This window comes from Pinus tabuliformis, chromosome 6, assembly GCF_031772625.1.
Source record: "Pinus tabuliformis cultivar Carrire ecotype Pingquan chromosome 6, CPIR1, whole genome shotgun sequence".
Classification (NCBI taxonomy): Eukaryota; Viridiplantae; Streptophyta; class Pinopsida; order Pinales; family Pinaceae; genus Pinus; species Pinus tabuliformis.
In genome coordinates this window covers 798,429,683-798,451,012 of record NC_142292.1, presented here as the reverse complement: position 1 = coordinate 798,451,012, position 21,330 = coordinate 798,429,683, and positions in this window count along the sequence as shown.

The window sequence follows — 21,330 nt, the reverse complement described above, 5'->3', positions numbered from 1 at the left end:
TTTAACTATTTTTAATTTTTAATTTTATCTTTAGTATGAGATTAGAAAATTAATAATAATAATAATATCCATTTTTAAGGTCACAGCCAAGCCAGACACCAAATTGGTGTATGAGACCCCCTTGTTTGTGGGACAAGGGACCCACCTCCGCGCATCGATTTGACTGCTAAGTCTACGAAGGCATACATACTCTACCCCCCTCTGGTTTTGAACCTGTGACCTCTTAGGAGAAAACACATGCTCTTAACCATTAGGCCCACTCAAGTTGTATTGGTGGTCCTAATCCCTTTAATTAAAGGAAGCAAACTTCCACTAATCTCGATACCATTGTCTCTATTGAGATTCTGTGGATGTTTTATAATTTCAAGAGCCTCCCTAATCTTCCGTCTATGATATTGTTGCTCTCTTGTGATAATTGAGGCGCTCTCCAAACAAACCTGGTGTTTCTCTTTTGAGGAATGCTTCGCAAGCGCCGACATACGAGACCGTCCATACTTAATATCTGCTCCATGTTCCTTTAGTCTTTTTTGGAGAGAGCACCTTGTTTCACTAATGTAACACTTGCCACAAGAACAATCAATTTTATAAATTCCTTTGAGTTGATGTTTGTCAATATCATCCTTGACAGACCTCATACCTTGTTTAATTGTTCCAGTTGCTGAGAATTTATTGACTATGTCTTTCCCTTTTAAGATTTTGGAAATCTTATCTGTCACCCCTTATTTTGTTTATCCCTTGTCAATATTGTCAGTATGTTTTACATATTGTAGATAAAATATTATGTCTTTATACCATAGTTGATTTGCAAAAATTAATTCGGTTCTTATTGATAAGGAAAAGATTTGATAAATATTTCTCATCGTTGTTGCCTTCACTAGACTCAAAATTTTGGGATGGGTGAAGGACGTGATTATCTCCTTCAATAGTTTCTAAGTTAATAATCATTAAATATTGTTCTGGGACCTTGGAAAGAAAATATGCTAACTTTTCAAATAATAAAATCTAAGAAAAATAAAATTTATCAGTAAGAAATGTGACCCTTATTGTTGTATACTTACTAGGGGTGATATGTTGAGATATTTCTATAGCCTTGACTAATGTATACACATATTTTTCAAATAAAGAGTATTTAAATTCATTGCCTGATAGGTATTCATCGCTTGATAGGTTCCGACTCATTTGGGACATAGAATGTTTGTCACCAATTTTTTTTCCCTGCTCCCTGTGTTCTTTTTCAGTATTAAGCATATTGTTAGAAGGAAACGTTCTCTTGAAAAGAAGGAGATTGCTAAGATACTTATTGTTTTTTAGAGAGATTATTTCCTTCCCGTTTGAGTGTTGATCTTGAATTAAAGTGCTTATGTTTTCATCATCAGAAATACATGCTAGTCTTCCTTGTTATGAGGTATATAAAGAGAATAGAGGTGTAATATGGATTTTTAGGTAATTTGATAAGAAATACTGGCAACATAAAATACCAAGTGATCAACTAAAGCATTCAACTCTCTCAAAGCATAGGTGATATTAAAAGCTAAAATCTTAGAGATTTGTTGCCTAGTAGTTTGTGTATATCACTTGATAAATTTATTTGAAGGAGAATATATCATTCTTACTAAATTAAAAATGAGATTTGAGTTACAAAAAACGATAAAATATTTACATCCTAAAGAAAGAGTTTTCATAGTACGTGATAATAATAATAATAATAATATCCATTTTTAAGGTCACAGCCAAGCCAGACACCAAATTGGTGTATGAGACCCCCTTGTTTGTGGGACAAGGGACCCACCTCCGCGCAGCGATTTGACTGCTAAGTCTACGAAGGCATACATACTCTACCCCCCTCTGGTTTTGAACCTGTGACCTCTTAGGAGGAAACACATGCTCTTAACCATTAGGCCCACATGATAAAAGAGCCTCAAACTCTGCAATATTATTAGAAAAATTGAACTCAAGCTTGTATGCATATTGATGCATTTTTACAAGAAGAGAGTACAATACAATTCCTGCACCATTTCCTTCATTAGAAGAGGCACCATCAAAACACAAATTCTAGATTTGAGCATCTTGGGGGAATTTGGGCAAAGAAGGAGAGTCATCTTTAGTAAAGAGAGAATGAACTCCCACATCTTCTACAAAATAATTTATATGAGTTTGCAATAGGTGCTTGACATAGGGAAAGATTCGATGTTCTCTGAATATTATTATCTTTTTTCCATTCTTTAGCAAGGCCATGTGAGATCCATTCAGAGATAGATAGCCATTTGTTTGTACTTACCAATCTCTACCAAGAATTATTGAATAGTTGCTAATTGACATATATATAACCTAAATTTTGTAGGCTATCCTAATCTCAAGATATGCACAAACTATCAGTGTGACATCTTTTATTTCACCTATTGTTTTTTTGCTAGAGAATTGTTAAAAGTGGGGACTTTCTTAAGAGTTTCATTTGAACATTGTAAGTTAAATTCTTCCATTACGACTTTAAGCACGAAGTTAGTACTTAAACTTGCATTGACTAAACAAAAATGCACTATGCTATCATGAATCTTCATTGTAACATAGTAGGGATAATTCTTTAAAAACATATCTATATTATATAAAATATATATTTTTTTAAAAAATAATTCTAATAAAACATTATTTTTAAATAATATTACATTTTTTAAATTGTGATAATTGTGTCGAGAGGCTCTCTACAACCCATTATAGGGTGGATGTGTGAGTGTTAGATGTGAGATGTGAGCATTAGATGTGACATGTTAGATGTGTAGGCCTTAGATGTGATATGTGAGATGTGTGTTATGCAACCAACTCACAAAATAGAAGAAAGAGATAGATCAAAAACTTAAAGCATAGCCTTTTCAATGGGGAAACCTCCTTTACATTACAAAAATGAACAATTCTTTGATGATACAAATGACAAGACCTCCTTTCTATATATAGGGGTCTAAAGGCCACAATATAATCAGAGCCGACATAATAATAATAATGTAAAGGCACAACAATAACAATAGTGGGCTTCTATGGGGCACAATAATAACAATATGGGGACCACATGGGAACAACAATAACAATAAGGGGTACAATGACAATAATAATAAGGGAATACACTAGTATTATAGGGAGCTAACAATGTGAGATGTTAATTTTGAGATGTGAGATATTTTTTAGATTCATTTTTTTTATATTGTAATTTTGTTTCTTATTAATAAATTTATGAACAATTTTAAAGAAGGTATAATATACATATCGCATTAAAATATATAACACATAACTAGTACTTATAAATTAACAACCATTTTACAATATAAATTAAAATAATAACTGCATAACCATCTTTAAATTTAATTAATAATCCGATAAAAAATTAATATTTACAATATAATAAGATTTGTAATCATGAATATTTACCATGGATATTATTAACTTCTAAATATGATTTTTTACAATACCATGGGCCAACACCGAGAAGAGAAAGTGTAGAATTTTCTTGTAGATTCAAATTGCAAATTTTAATATGCTAAAACAATGGACTTGAATCTACTCTACTCATCAGTGGGAACACTAATTGATCGATGAAATCACGAAGTAAAAGAGGAAGAATTTAATTACACATAACACAATAATTTTCTTGGGAAAGCCACAAGTAAAAACCCCTGATATCTTTATATTTCTTTAATCATAAAATTTGAGAAGATTACAATGCTTTTGTCAAGGCTGAGCAAACTTTGCACTATCACAATCTATCTCACTACTTCACAAACTAGATCAAGCCAATACTTAGCCAAATCATCTTCATGCCAAGATCCTATTTCCTTGTGCAGTTTCCAAGGGAATTAGCCTGTATCTAATTGGGAAAATCCTCATCCATAACTGTGCATCTGTTAATATGCCTTCCTCTGATTGCATGCACCATCAATTTAATTTAGATTATTTTACAACTGATAATACAATGTTCCTGTACTCCAATCTCAACTGGGTTTTTCTCTAATCTAATGTGCATGAGTTAATTATGAGTGAATATTCAGTTTACTAGTTGAGCATTGTTGATTACACCCCACTACGACAAGTTACACCCCACTACTATATCTCCCACTAATTCCTCCATCAGTTGGAACTAGTTTAACTGAAATTAACTCTGTTAAATTGAATTAAATAATTACAACTCAATCAAAACTTGACCTCGAGCCCTAAAATTTAGGGATCACTCTACATGAATCTTGATAGACTCCAACACGAATTTACTAAGCCAAATAAGTAAAATTAAGTTAGTTAACTATTACAAGTTTCTATGGCAATTACAATTACAGTTACAATTTAATTTAAGGACACTCAAATTAGGATTTTTTTCTTGTTGCATTTTTCTACCTCTATGAAACTTGAATTTGCATCTTGACAATGGATTTGTCAATATAGCTAGATCCTGCTCCTCTGTAGGAATGTATCCCAGTAACATGATTCTCCTCTGCACACAATCTCGTAGATGGTGATACTGGATGTTGATATGCTTGGACTGATCATGAAAAATGAGATTCTCAGGGAGTGTGATACAATTTTAATTGTCACAGTAAATCACTATAGGATCCAACTGCTGACAAAATAACCCAACAAGGATCTTCCTCATCCAGATAGACTCAAAATTTGCTTGACTAATAGTCATGCACTCTACTTATGTTGAACTGAGTGCAATTGATATTTTCTTCTTGTTTTACCAAGAAACTGATGCTAACCCAATACTAAAGATTCCCCCTGATGCGCTCTTCCTATCGGATGGACTTCCCGACCAATCTACATCTATGAAGCCTTGAAGCTTCACTCCCTCTGTCCATATGTATCAAAGACCAAATTGAGTGGTTACTCTGAGGTATCTCAACACATTTTTAGCTTCTTTCCATTAAAGTTTGGTTGGATTAACCATGGCTTGACTAAGTTGGTTAACTACAAAAAATGTGTCTAGTTGTGAGTTCACCAAATACATAATTCAGCCCACAAGTTCTCTATAAATAGTAGCCTCCACTACTTCACCTGAAGTATCATCCTCCTTCATCTAGTTACCTGCGAAAGGAGTCTCCATGGGTTTATTCCTCTCCATGTGGAACTTCTTCAATATCTCTTTGGAATACATTCCTTGAGAGACAAACAATTCCTCATTTCCTTGTCATACTTCCATACAAAGAAAGTAATGCATGAGCGCTAGGTCCTTCATCTCGTACTCTCTTGGAAGATCCCCTTTACAAGATTTTATTAGCTTCTCATCACTTGTCAAATCATCGACATATAATACTATAATAAATCATTTACCTTTAACCACCATATTGTAAAGGTTCACATTTTATTCAATTTTGTTGAATCCCAACCCAGTGAAATAGTTGTCAATTCTGGTGTACCAAGCACGGGGTGCTTGTTTTAGTCCATACAACTCTTGCTCGAGTCTACACACATGCGACTCTCTGTTGAAGGTCTCAAATACTTCCAGATGCTCAATATACACCTCTTCCTCAATCATGTCATTAAGTAATTCTATCTTCACATCCATTTGATACATATTCCATCCCATCTACACCGATAGTGCTAGAATGGATCTTATTGGCAAGTACCTTGCTACTATATCAAAAGTCTCATTGTAATCAATTAGCTCTACTTGAGATAACCCTCTAGCCACAAATATGGCCTTGTGTTTCTCCACACTCCCATATACTACTTGCTTTACCTTGTAAAGCCATTTGGAACTCACCGCTAACTTGTCTGTTGGTATTAGGACCACTTCCAAAACAATATTTTTGATAATGAAGTCATACTCCTCAACCATGGCATCAACCAATACTATTTTTTGCACTACTTCCTTGAATGAGGATGGCTCAACCTCTACACTTTCGCTCATCATATACATGTAGCCATTGTATTGATCTCATGACCTCCTCTACCTACGTTGTGATGTGGGTGCTCCCACATTCTCTCTATCATCATGCATCAATCTATCAGCCTCTCTGGTGTGCTTCCTTCCATCTCTGGAAGTCTCTGCATGAGAGGGTGCTTCCACTTTCTGCTCCTCTATATGTGGCTTCTCCACATCATCTTGAGGTTCCTCCTTTGGAGCTAAAATCTCATCTTCTACATGTAACTAAAGCTCCCTCTCAATGGAACATCACATGGCCTTCTCTTCATCGAAATTCACATCTCTACGAACCATTTTCATCCTCTTGGATGGCAGGTGTTGTCCTTTGAGATAACTTCTAGGTCAATTAGTTATGCCAACGAATCTATAATTTTTTGTTGTTTTAAATGATTGAATGACTAGTGAACAATTTTATAAATAGGTGCTTCAAACTTAGATATATTTCCAAGTAAAATAAAAGTCATTGTGTGCACGCATGCAATCCAACGCATTCAACACACTAACCAAGGCAAAGACAAGAAGCAAGTCCAACTGGAGCTGAACATGTACTTCGACAAATTGATGCGCATGACCACCACCACATACTTGAAGCTCAGCATGAACACTATGCATTAGTGTGTTTCTGGTTCATTCGCACCCAAGAAGATCATGTGCATGTTAGTAGGTGAGTTGGATGAAGGGAGTGAACTAATGCATCGGTTGCAACAGAGGCAATAGTTCACTTCAGTAAGATGTCACCATGAGGTGCATGCACACCATCACGGATGATGAAGCTTGGCATCAGCTCACAACCTTCACCATCACAAGCATGTCAAAGGTTTGGTCTCAACACAGTGGACCGGTGTTAGTGATGTCTTGCATGGCTTTCTCAAGCCATGTTGTCTCACATGAGTACATGTGCATTGTAATGTTGAGTCATGTCAAGTGTAAGTCAAGTGTCAATAGTTGGATGTAACAGTCATAAAGTAGGTGAAGAGTCATTAGGGTAGTTGAACTATCACAAAGGGGAATGTCAAGGGTCACCGCACCCTTTGCTATAAATAGTCCCTCATAACTCATTGTAAGGGATTTTGGTCATCCAAGCTTCTGATAAGACTATTCTTGGAAAGATCTTGAACAATACTGTAACGCGCCTTGGCTTCTCCACTGCATGAAGCTAGTTCATCTCTTTGGAGGAGCAGGTGGATGTGGTTGTAACATTCCACTATTGGGGCTAGCAAGTTTACATGGATGTATTGTATGATTGGAACTTACACTTCTTTATATATTAATATCCAACAAATTTTCACACATGTCTTGTATCTGTTGTAAGACCAATCTTTAAAACTTGTAATGCATGTTCCTTTAACCTGTGTTCTATATCTGAGTTGATTCATTTGTTGTAATGCATAACCTATTAATGGAAATGTGTTGTATATGTTTTTAATGTTGTCTCATCTGTATTGAATGCTCTGCCGGACATCGGACAAACCTTTCACATGAACGTTGTTGTAACAACTGTTGCACTCGTTCAGATTAATCTCAGTGTTGTACATGTTATCTTACCTTGTATGTTGTGAATACCACATCTGAGTGGACTACTCCACTGGAAGCTGTGCATGTCCTATGTGTTGTGTGTTCCTAGCTGAGTTGGTACTTATCCCTTTCAACCTGGAACTCACCTTCACCCTCATCTCAACCCACCTATGTTAGAACCTCTCATACACCTTCCTTGACTCGCTGCAATGGTCACACCCTTGTTACTGACAAATTTATCTTACTTGCCTCTGTGCGACATCGCAGTCATGGCATTAACTTATGACCCATTACTGGGACTCCTACACTAGACGGTCTAAGGTCTAATTGGGACTTCTTAGTGGGGAGATCCCCTTACATGTTGGCAGGTCCAGCACCGTCAACATTTTGGTACTTGAAGGAGGGCCCGATGAAAAGCTGAGTCCTCACATCTATTTTGAATCTCTACACATCTATCATGGTTAACTACCAAGTTGTTCTTCCGGAATGTATGTCTTATGGAAATGATTTCATCATCTTGGAACAACTCTCATATAACTTGTCTCATAAAACATTTGATGGTGGAGGCTACGTTGCCTTGGTAATGCATGCGGTCAGCATTGTAGGCTCATGTGAAATACATGGATTTTGGGAAGAGTACACGAGTTGCGTGCTATTCATCTACACACTTCGAGGGTGCCCAATGCACTGGTGTGCCACACTGCCCAAAAAATCTATTCATTCACTTTATCATCTGGTCACAGAGATAGATCGTTCATTCAATCACTATGATCGTAAACTACTCAACAAAGAAATTATGAAATTATGAAAAGTAGCTGATGAATCCCTTGAACAGTTTCGCACATGCTTTTGTAATCTGGCATATCGATTCCCAGAAGATGATATGGATTGGAAATTTCTTGATGGAATATTTGAGTATCTTCTTCACATATCCAAACCCTGCTCAACACAATTTGGTGATGGAGCTACACAACCACAAGCAGGCATAGTTATGGTCACAAATGATTGTCTGAATTCACCTCATCAAACAGCTCCACCACCGCGGAGTGATGTGGGAGATCATGCACACACCTCGGTTGAACTGTCACATCCTCCCACCCCACCTGCTCTTGAGATTTGCGCAGATTTGTCTAGCAATCCTATTGGTTGTCACATGGACTCTTTCCCTCAACCTTCATCCTTGCATTCTGTTGATCCTTCAAATTGTATTGTCTTGTGTTCTCCCATTCCAGATTCCTCATCTGTTGTGAATGAGGATCAAGTTTTCAACAGAGTTGGTGTTGTGCAGCCAACCTGCACCATCATTCATCATGAGCATGTGCAAGAATCTAAAGAAGATCCCGAGGTGAAGGATGACTCTCTTCCAGCCACGCCTCATTCACTTCATCCCGACATCCCTTGTGATTCTGCCACTACTGATTTCCCCTGTGAAAACTAATATCCAGATGCTTCTACTTCTGATAATTCACAAGAACATTGGATGTTAGTCTGACATTACAGTGCGGAGAGGACACATCTTCCTCAGAAAATTTTTCAAATCTGTCATCTATCTTGCTTGAGAACCTAGAGGTTGAACATCTTTTCTTCTCATCTACCCCCCTACCTGATTCATCAAATCATGAGGATGCCGACAAACATCCTGAATTTTCTGATCTTGGTTGTTGTGATCTATTCACTTCCTCATCTGATCACGATGTTGATTCAACCATTGTTAATCCATCCAAGGCAGTAGTCTACGATGATTTATCTATCAATGAGGTCAAAATCCCTAGACTATTGAGGCACTTTAGCCCGAGCTGATGGTTATGGCTGGCCCTCGTGGTCCTAAGGTTGGTTTCACTTCCGGTCAGGAAATTTTTTAGACACTCAAGGCCCCTAATCACTCTCTTCTTTGCATTGGATATCAAAAAAACACCCATATTTCACTTCCTCCAATCGAACTACATGATCCCATCGCTCATGCGTTGGAGGAATCTTATAGAACACGCACACACGCACAACACAAGTGGTCTACCTTTCTCACGTTTTCTTGCACGTCACAGTCAAGGGAATGCATACACTCAACATTCGTACGTTTTGTAGCACAACATCATGGAAACACCCTCGAATTCATTTCATGAAATTTCACTCGTCTGTGTTTTGTGGTCACTTGTAAGCTCAAAGTGTGTTTGTCTTCACTATTACATCTTTCTTGTTTTCTAGTTCACACAAATTTCTTGTTTGCGAACCACGCCTTTACCAACACGGGACAACCAATGCACTGATGGCTGAATTTGAAGCGTCACTTCACATGAGATGGCCCATGCACTGGTTATCTTAGGAGTAGGAGTATTGTTTGATTTTAGTCAGTTTGTTTGCATGCTTGTTTTCTTACTTCCTTCGTAGGGTGGTTTGTTTGTATGCTTGCTTGTTTGCTTACTTGCTTTGATTTTTCTTGTCTTTGTTGATTGTTAGTTCACTTGTTTTGTTCAGATAGTTCACTTGTTTCATTCATACGTTAGTTTCACATGAAACCATGTATGACCCTTGAAAAGAATTGGGTGAAGCGGAAGAGGGCTTGTACAACTCTCACTACTTGATTATCTGTCATCTTGCCTCTGTATGAAGAACTTGTTACTTTCAGTCCATGATACATCGAAGGAAAATATGTACCATTCACTATGAACCTTGGTGAAAACACAACGCTTGCGTGCTAACTATTGTTAACTACTCTAGTTGGTTGTTTTTGGGTTAGCCCTTGTTAGCTCAGTCAAGTAGAGTAAGGTGAGGGGGAAAAAATTAACAGGCATGTCAAAGGTATAATAAACTACTTCTCTGCTGGAACAACCTCTTCTGCTCTCAATAAGTCAGGATCCCTCTTCTACCTCTGAAATGAATAAGTGCTACAAACAGTTACAAAATTAAAAAAGTGAAAAAAATGTTTGAAAGAATGAAATGAATAAAGCAAAAGAAGAGAAAGGCTTCCTACACAGAGAGGTGATGCAAGTAACTCTGTCGGGGTACTAACCAGGCTCACTGGTAGCGGAGCCATTCTTTTGTTCCTATGTGACTCTGTCAAGGCACTATCTAGGCCTGTTGGCAACAGAGAAACACCATAGATGAGACTAAGACTCTCATGACTATATTGCTTATGCACCAATATACCCCTCAACCCCAATCAAAACAATTGCGTTTCCTTGGCTTGGAATGTGTATCAATTGACCAAGCACTTGGAAGATGCTACATCTTACAATCAAGCTAGTGTGAAGCCAAGATGAACTTAGAACTGAACAATACTTATGAAGGTGTTAGACTTTCTTTTAATGAAAAAGGCCCATTCAGAGAGCTGGAGCTCTATCAGTGTGTCACCAAGTGTTGTAGTGGCTACAACCACCCTCCAAAATTTTTCCTTATCTTCATTTTGGAGCCTCCCTTCCAACCTTCACAACAGCTTTCCTTGCTTCATCAAGCTCACAAGCTTCAGTTTTTTTTTGCACAAAGGTATTATGTCAATCACAACCCGATGCGAGTAGCTTCCCCAAGAAAACTGTGCATTTCTGGAGGGCAACCAACCTTCCCTCCAAAAATTGCACAATCCTTTCTGGTAGCCTGCTAGGCTCTAGGATTGTGCAATCCTTCCAGTTAACACTCCCAGCAGGAATTATGTAATTTCTCCTAGTAGGGCTACTCAACCCAAAATTTGCACAAATTTGGGTAATAGTCAGCTACTCTGCCCAGAAATTTCACAAATCTCTTGGGTAGTCAGCCCAACTCTCAGCCAAAAATGTGCATTTCCTTCAAGCAGTCAAGTAGTCTCTTGCATGTGCAGTTGAGTTGATTGGTTCCCTCTAGGACCAAGAAAAAATGACTTGCATTCATGGGATGCTTCTTGTAAGGCTACATGCAAAGGAATCCCTTACTTCAGGGATCTATCTTTAGCAGTTGGAGGTTACATGCAAGGGTCATTTTAGAAACCTCCCACCAAGTTTCTCTTTCCCTAAATTTGTGGCATGTGTGTCACAACCTCGATGTTATCAAAACTCATTAACCAGATGTTGTAGAGCTCATTCCTCACATCAACCTTGTAGCTCTGACATCCTACATCACACCTAGGAGAAGTTGACACATTCAACTCAACTGTTTTGGGGAAAGCCCGCTTCCCATTCCTTGTGTTGCATTTCTGTCGCTTTTTGTGTTTTCACTTGTATGAGCATTGGTTTCTTGATTTCTTTGAAATCTTGTTGTCATTTACATGTATATTAGCTTGTCCCAACACCATTTCAGTTCTTGTCAACATATCACTGTTGTCGCATGCATGAAACTATTTTTCGCACACGGTCACCGATTCGATGACTTGCCTCACCCACATGCATGTTGTTCCATTTTCTAAATCTAGCAATCACCATTTTCATGCATGATTATTCACTTATGCTTACACTCAGTCTCAGCATGCATTCGCACTCACATTCACTTTCAGTTGTCCATCGGCGAATCTGGCCAACCTCGGTCTAGACTCTACCTCACCAAGACAACATTGCACAATCCTGAGAGGGAAGGCTCTGCCTTCCTCTCCATAAATGCACATTTATTCCCAGCAGCTATTCCCCAGGCTTGCTTTGCACAAACCTGAGGGACAGTGACTTCTGGCCAAGAAAATTGAGCAACGCAGTCACTAAACTTACATCCATTTCCAGCTGAGATTTTGCATTGCGCATTTCTAGCAGTCAAGAGCCATATTGGACTGTGAATTACATAGTTATAGTAGTCAGTCAGTCTCCCAACAACCCACACTATGCCTTGTGTAGTCTTTGAAGTTAGTCTCCCGACCTTCTGGTCGAAATTGTGCAACCTTCGTGATCAGTCACACAGGTATGTTGCAAGTCAGTTCTCAAGTTCATTTTGGTTTTCAACTGATAGATTGCTCACCATGAGTGTTGCCATGTCCCTGGGTATTACAGGTGCTCATCTGCCTCTCAAAAGTGTAGGTACAATGGTTTCCAAGAGAGCAAATTCAAAGACACTGTTCAAGGCATACCTTGAGATGCAGTCAATTAAGTGTCTATGAGTTTGCCTAATCACGAAGACATTAAGTGGCTTGTAGACAAGGACATCAAGATATGACAGCAGCATCATCACAAAAAAATAGCATCATGAACAACAGTTGAAAAAAACATACCGAATCTAGCAAATGTAGTGAATGAAAGAGGAATGTTGTTGACAACACAGAGGTCGGACAAAGTTGCAAGATCAATCAAATCCACTGATAACGAAAGCAACTTTGGAGACTCAAGCTATGAGGTGACGACACAACATGAAGTTTGCGCAAAGACAGAGAATGGAACAAAGGAGGAGTTGCATGTGCTGAGGCAACAACTCAAGAAAGAACATGAAGCTGCACAGATAGACGAATGAGTTGCAGTAGGATCAAGAACAACAGTGGACGCAACATGCACTGGCGGATGAAACTGTGCCCGTACAAGTTAAAGATCCATCCCAACAGCTAACATGAAGCAGACATGGTGAGAAGTGTTGTTGATCACATGCAAGGGATTCAATAGCATGCATGTCATTGTGCGTATTCATGCAATCTAACTCGTTCAACACACTCACCAAGGCAAAGGAAAGAAGCAAGTCCAACTGGAGCTGAACATGTACTTCATAAAGTTGATACACATGACCACCAACACATAATTGAAGATCAACATGGACACTATGCATCAGTGTGTTTCCAGTTCAGCCACACCCAAGAAGACCATGTGCATGTTAGCAGATGAGTTAGATGAAGGGGGTGAACCAATGCACCAGTTGCAATGGAGGCAAGAGTTTGCTTCAGCAAGATGTCACCATGAGGTGCATGCACACCATCACAGATGACCAAGCTTGGCATTAGCTCATAACCTTCACCATCACAAGCATGTCAAAGAGTTGGTCTCATCACAACGGACCAAGTGTCAGTGATTTCTTGCATGGCTTTCTCAAGCCATGTTGTCTCACATGAGTACATGTGCATTGTAATGTTGAGTCATGTCAAGTGTAATTCAAGTGTCAATAGTTGGATGTAGCAGTCATAGAGTAGGTGAAGAGTCATGAGGGTAGTTGGAGTATCACAAAGGGTAATGTCAAGGGTCACCCCACCCTTTGCTATAAATAGTCCCCCATAACTCATTGCAAGGGCTTTTGGTCAGCCAAGCTTCTAATAAGACTATTATTGGAAAGAGCTTGGACAATATTGTAACATGCCTTGGCTTCTCCACTACACGAGCTATTTCATCTCTTTGGAGGAGAAGGTGGATGTAGCTGTAACATTCCATGTTGGGGATAGCAGGTTTATATGGATGTATTTTATGATTGGAACTTACACTTATTTATAAAATAAGAGACAACACATTTTCACACATGTATTGTATTTGTTGTAAGACTGATCTTTAACACTTGTAATGCATGTTGCTTTAACCTTTGTTCTACATCTGAACTGATTCATTTTCTATAATACACAATATATTAATGGAAATGTGTTGTATATGTTGTTAATGTTGTCTCTTCCATGTTGACTTCTCTACCAGACATCAGACAGACCTTTCACATGAACCTTGTTGTAACAACCGTTTCACTCGTTCAGACTGATCCGTGAGTGATGTACGTGTTATTTTACCTTGTATGTTGTGACTACCACATCCGAGTGGACTTCTCCATCGAAAGTTGTGTATGCCCTATGTGTTGTGTGTTCCTACTCAAGTTGGGACTGATCCCTTTCAACCTGGAACTCACCTTCACCCTCATCTCATCCCACCTGTGTTATAACCTCTCATACACCTTCCTTGACTCACTCGACAGTCACACCCTTTCCACTGACAGAGTTATCTTACTTGCCTCTGTGTGAAATCACGATTAAGGCATTACCTTACAACCCACTATTGGGACTCCTACACCAAACAGTTTGAGGTCTAATTGGGTTCTTACCGGGGAGATCCCCTTACATGTTGACAGGTCCAACACCATCAACAAAACCCTATCTCTTACAGATCATGCAGGAATGGAAAGCAACATGCATTAGCAGCTGAATGTTAAGGACGAGGATGAGCATCCACTTCAGAAGAAGATAAGGAATCCAAGATTGATGATATTGCAGATTGACTTCATTGATTTCTACAAAGGAGGCAAGGATCAAGAAGGAGTTGACAATTCCCTAAAACCCTCAATAATTTCTTTTTTTTTAATAAAGAGATAAGTACTTCCTATATTTCTCCCTTGAATATTATTATTATCTTTATTCCTTGGTCAACCTAATGTATTTATAATTTTTGCTTGGTTATAATTGTTTCTTCCATGGCTTCTTGAATGAGTTTTGCAGGTACATTGTGAAGGTTGCCAAGGAAATTATTATGGAAATAGATGGTAGCATCTAGAAGAATAAAGAAAAGTTTGTGGCAAGAGAGCTCTCCCAATAAGAGGGAGTGAACCACAAGGGTTTTTCTTGCTCCAATCTCTGATGGATAATTTCTTGTATAACCTAAGGGATCAAACATAAACTCAACAAAAGTGATTGGTGTTTGAGAGGGAGAAATTGTATAAACATCCAGGACAATACTAGATGACCAGAAGCACTTCCAGTATGAAGGGAGCAGATAGTCAAGTAGAGTGGAAGGAGCAACCTTCCAAAGAGGATGTCATGGGTTGATATTGTCAAGATTCTTAGAGATAGAAGGTCTCTAAGATCAATATGCCTTCTTTGAGGAGACAATGTCAAATAGAAAAAGGACTTACTTTCATGACAGAGGGAGTAACAACAACAAAAATAATGTATTTCATGACAGAGGGAGCAACAGTGATAGGAGGATTTTCTTCTGTGATAGAGGGAGCAACCAGGACTACCACAAGAAGGCCTACTTCAGTGTCGGAGGGAGTTGGCCTTGAAGATTGAAATGAAGGATTCTAGAAAGATACACTATTTATTGGGATTGGAGATTTAGATTTGGTGGATCTCGCGGTGTATAATCAATTGATTGGATTCTTGATATAGTTGGTTAACACCAAGCTTGATATTTTCTTTGTAGTGAACACCCTAAGCCAATATATGTTCGAGTCGAGTTAGATTCATTGGGGTTTTTAAAAAGCATGGTAGAGGTACTTGCATGATACAATAGATATGGTTTGATATATGTCTCAGGTGTTGAAGTGAATTTGTAGGGATATATGGATTCACATTGGGTTGGGAGTGTAGAGGACAAAAGTAACACATCATGGTGCTTCTTTAGCTTGGGACTGGTTATGATACCTTGATTCAGTTGGAAGTTGATTTCTATTGCACCCAGTACAAAAGAGACAGAGTATATTGTATCTTATGTCACAAGTTGTGAAACAATATGACTTCAAAAGCTTCTTGCAGGAATATTTGATCAAGTCACTTCATCCGAGACATGGTGCAGAAAGGAGCAGTGGAGTTGCACTACGCATACAAAAATGAGCAGATTGCAGACATTCTCACCAAGCCTATCATTGTCTATATTGAAGTTTATATACTTCATAGACAAGCTTTGCATGATGTAAAAAGTCTCCCTTGTTGAGAGGGAGGGTTGATTTCATTGTAGGATTAGGGCAGGCCATCTCCTGAAGCCATTAAGGATTTTGGTTGGGTCATAAAGGACTTTATCTAGGGGAGATGAATACGTTCACCTGAGAAGCTAGCAGGACCTGGCTGGGTCATAAAAGACATTGTCCAAGCAAAATGGATACATTCACCTGAGAAGCTAGAAGGACCTGGCTAGGTCATAAAGGACTTTGACTAGAAAGGTGAATTGCCCAACGCAATTATACAGGAAATTTACACGATTGGAAAAATCTTCTCCTAAGAACCCAAAATGACTTGGCTAATTCATAAAGGAATTTGACTAGAGGAGATAGATGTAATTCATCTGAGAATCCATAAAGGATTTTGGCTTAGGGTGAATGGTCCAAGGGAAGATTCTCTCCTAAGAAATTAGAAGGGGACTTTGACTAGAGGAGATTGATACATTTGTCTAAGGAGCCATAAAATATTTTGGCGGAAGTAAAATTCCCTAGATACTCACATTTCCCACTCCAGGATGGAGTTAACTATAGACATACATCAACATAGCAAGTTCATGAAATTTTCTTATGGAGGAGAAATTTCAGCTAAGGGAAATCTGTTGCAACCAAGGAGAATATCTCCCTTGCTAAGGCAAAGTTTTAATTTTTGTGTAGTTTCAGGAGATATTCCCACATGATGAGAGGCCTTCTAAGTCAACCTAGAATATTTATGAAAATACAAATAAAAATTCAATTTTTTGTTGGGCTTCAAGTAGGCTCAAAAAGGACAAGTCGACCCAGCTCATGAAGGGATTTGTCCCCTGGGGTAAATGCACTCATTCAAATTGTATATATATATACACATAATGTGATACTTAATTTGATTAATTATCATCATCATCTCTCTTTTATAAAAACCACATGTGGGAGCAGATAGAGGATGAAATTGACTAAAGTTTCGACTTGGATTTTTGGCACATATTTCTAGACAATTTGGAATTGTAAACCTTTTTGAAGAATAATTTCTCCTAGAAGAAGAGTTGTTGGGTTTTCTCCCAAGTTTGGGTTTCCCAGGGAAAACTTCTTGTCAATATCATGTGGTTGTATATTTATGATCTTTATTTTTTCTGTTGTATTTACTGTTGAAATCTTCTGTGCATAATTGTTCAATGATATCCGTGGCATTAGATAAACTATTTGAAGATCATTAAGTAGTAATTATCAAATCAGAAAATTGGTTTCTACTACATATCTTGTAGAAAATTCAACGCAATGAAGAGAGCCATACAAGACTTGTACATACTATAGACAACAATATTACACTCATTGGTCTTCCCACACTTCAAAGAGGCAGCTCAAAGTATAACTTTGATATAACATATGCCTTTCCTAAATGTTTGGCTTAACATGAAAATACTAGTATTTATAATAAATCTATCTTCTACTTGAGATTTTCCCTCTACATACAACACATAAACAATCACATAGTGATGAAATGACACCCAATTATATGTGTGAAAATTGGATGGTGAACCGTTGAACTCTAAAGCACTAGGGGTAATTAACTTACAACAACATAATTGTATGTCCGGGCAAACATAATGAAATAAAGCAGGCTCTCCAAAAAATAGTGTAGCAATCATAAAAAAAGAGAGTAGGATTTACATATATAATCATGCAGCAATGTGATGAATATCAGATAGGAAAAAAAACTACTAATCTCCTTACTAAAGCAAGACTGATTAAAGCATGTTTCACAGTAGGAAATTGTGGAAACTATAGAAAACTAGAAGATGTTGTGCATGTTTTTTCGAGATGCTTGTTCACAAAGGGTGTTTGGGTATTGTCAAGTTTGCAGTGTGCTGCCTTAGAGATACTCGGTGGGTGATAATCTGCATGGCATGCCTGGTAATTAGTCAGGATGGCTGCTCTTCACTTTCTGTTGTGAAAAATATGAGTCTGAACCTTCAAAGACTTGCTTTAAAATTGGATTTATATACTGGAAAGAATATCAATTTTTGACTCAATAGCCTTGCAATGTAAAGATACAAGAGATCCAGGTGCCAGATCACTTGCACTTGATCTTCTACCACGAAAAATATTAAGCACCATGCAGTAAACCTATTATTGACTTACTGCCTTTTCATCTTGTCCATTGAATATTAGTTTATTCTCATCCAAGGGACAATATGGAAAAATAATTAGCCAATAATTGACTTACTGAATGGTGCTTAATATTTTCCGTGGTGGCATAGTTAAGCATGGGAGAGGGTATTTTGATGTAGTGATTTGATTTTATGTAAAGGAATGCAATTTCATCCCCTAGTAATTTAAGCATCATTTTCTCTCCCTATAGAAAAAAAAATAGGAACCAATGGAAATATTTTCAAGAAACACAAAGAAATTTGAGCTCTAGATCAAACACTAACATCCATATAAACCAAATTGTAGCCAGATTGTCAAGTGACCTAAATATGAACAACCACCATGATCACAACAATCTGAAATCAACTACATACACATATACATTAGTCTGATAGTTTTACAATCTAAAGCAACATCAAGATAGGCCTGACTAGTTTTGATCCAGCAAAAATAGTCCCATAGATACCATTGAATAATCTCAAAGAAAAGTGATTTCTAAAAACCTAGATCAATGGTAAAGAGACCATTTTTTGGGGAAATCCAAGGAATGTTTCCTCACATAAGTAGATGGTATTTCTTGTAAATCCTTGCTTACATTGGTGACAACCAATTCAACTAACCCAAACTAAACCATGCATCTAAAGGTGATAAAAGGATGGAAATATGGCATCCACATAGAGAAAGAAAAACCATCACAACACTCACAAATATCACAATTATAGAAAAAAACAATATCTAGAGACACCAAAGTGGCCATTGTTGAAGAGAACTACTAAGACAATCAATAGTGTGATCACCTACACATACATCAGTGTGATGTCCAGTCATGGAGAAAAATTCCACTGTGGGAAACTCCTAATTTTCTATAACTTTCTTTACTATCACAATGCCACTTTTCCATTATCAGACCAATAAATCCACTAATTAGACCAACAACAGTGGTGGTGACTCACAATGATATATGCAATATTATCAAAAGTGTGAATATATCCTCACCACATTAGTTTGGAATGCAACTACTAAAACCAAGTCCTCATTATATTTCCTTAGGCAAGAGAAGCCACTGGAGCTCTTGAGACCTAAGTATTCAGAAAATCCCTTCCCTGAAGCCTTCCCATTAACAATAGCATGTGACACATTAATTACAACTTCAACCCCAAATCCAAATGCAACTAACAAACATAAACAAATATACTCGTTTGAACTGAATAATAATCAAACTGACTACAATAATATCAGTACCACCATCCAATACTTCATGTAGTAAAAACCCATCTAAATTAATGAATTTCCAAGTAATATTCACTCATCATTCTTTTATTTGGTTAAGCAATTTTGCATCAGCACACTAAATTCTAATGGTGCACTAGCATTATGGAAATTGCAATGAAATAAAACAACATTGTATCTAAAAGAGACCTGCATGAACATATTATTAGCTAGCAGAGAATAATGCAAGAATAGGCAAATATCCATATCGTGTGAGCTTGTAATTTTGAATGATATGGATGATGAGTGGCATGGGAAGTAGAATATATGGAAAATATGCATGAGTTTTGCCACATTTGGCCATAACAACCATGGAGAGTGTAGTTGAGGCCATACTCCCTCAGCTACAGTATTCCTATGTGTTTGTTAATAAAAAGCTTGAGATGGACTAAATTAGTAAGCTTATCAAGCCCAGAGGGTATACACCTAGAGAGTTTGTTGTTGTATAACTGTAGTGTCTCTAGGTTTGTCAAATCTCCAATCCCATTGGGGATGCTTCCATTTAGCTCATTCATTGATAGATCCAAATTCACAAGACTCTTAAGATTATTGATATTGTCTAGAATTGGTCCATATAAATTGTTCTTATATACAAATAAATATGTCATCTTTGAAAAGGCCATTAATGTGTTGGGGATCCTTCCAGATAAATGATTATGTGAGAGGTCCAAGTGTGCCATATCTCTTATATCCCATAATGACACTGGAATTTCTCTTACTAAACTACAATTTTTCATCCACAAGTACTGCAACATTGACAAGTTCCCGAGTTCATGTGGGATTACCCCTTGATCTAGAGGGTTGTAGGCCAGTGTTAAGTTTTTCAACAAAGAGATATTTCCAAGGAAGGAGAGAACAATATCATTCAGTGGGTTAGCACCATTTAGCAGGTTAGAGTGCAAGAAAAATACCTCAAGCTTTGGCAACTATCTGAATCCAAGAATGTCCCCAAAGAAATCATTGGTTGAGAGGTCCAATTTTACCAGCTCCTCCATTTTATATATCTCATTCGGCAAGATTCAACTGCTGAACCTAGTGCTAATGAGGGCCAAAGGATTTAAGATACCTTAGATGTTGGTCAAATGTAGTTCAAATGCAATGTAAATTCAATGAATCAAACTACCAACCCCTGCGCCCTAAAATCCAGGGAGAATACAACCTAGTTTCGTTGTTCCAAGGAATGGATATAGCCCTTGACCAATCCTATTACTGGAAATTGGGGCGATGTCAAGAAGAAAATTCTACGGCCAAACCAGAAATCGGGCAATGCCAAGAAAATTCAACAACCAAATTAAATGGGGTGATGCCAAGAAGAAAATTCTACGGCCAAACCAGAAATTGGGCGATGCTAAGAAAATTCTACAACCAAATCAGGCAAAGCAGGATTTACAATGTTTATCTGCCCTATTTTGAATTGGCTGAAATATAATAATTATTTATTTTTTAAATATTTTTTTGGCTACCTATTTAAAAGTGTGTAATTTTAAAAATTTGCCCCTCTCAAATATGAAACCCCTTAAATTTCACCCATGGGCTAAAATTCGCCCCTAAAATTTTCTATGGGAGAGAGAGATGGAGGTGGAAGGGGAAGAAGACATAAAGAGAAAGGTGGAGAGGGAGAGGGAGTGAAAAGGGAGAGATATCGAGACAAAGAGGAGAGTAAGAGAGAGAGAAGGGGGGGAATATATAGATATTGAGAGAGTGTGTGTATGTTTTGGGGGTGAGAAGGAGAGATAGAGATATAGATGGAGGGGGCAGAAAGGGGAGAAGTGAGAGGTAAAGAGAAGTAGGGAGAAAGAGAGATAGATATAGAGAGAGAGAGAGAGGAATATGGAGGGAGAGAGAGAGAGAGAGATAAACATGGAGAGGGATATATAGATATATAGGTATTTATGGAAAAAGAGAATGTGTATGTAGGTTGATATAGAGATACAAAGAAGGAGATACATAGCAAGATAGAGATATAGATGGAG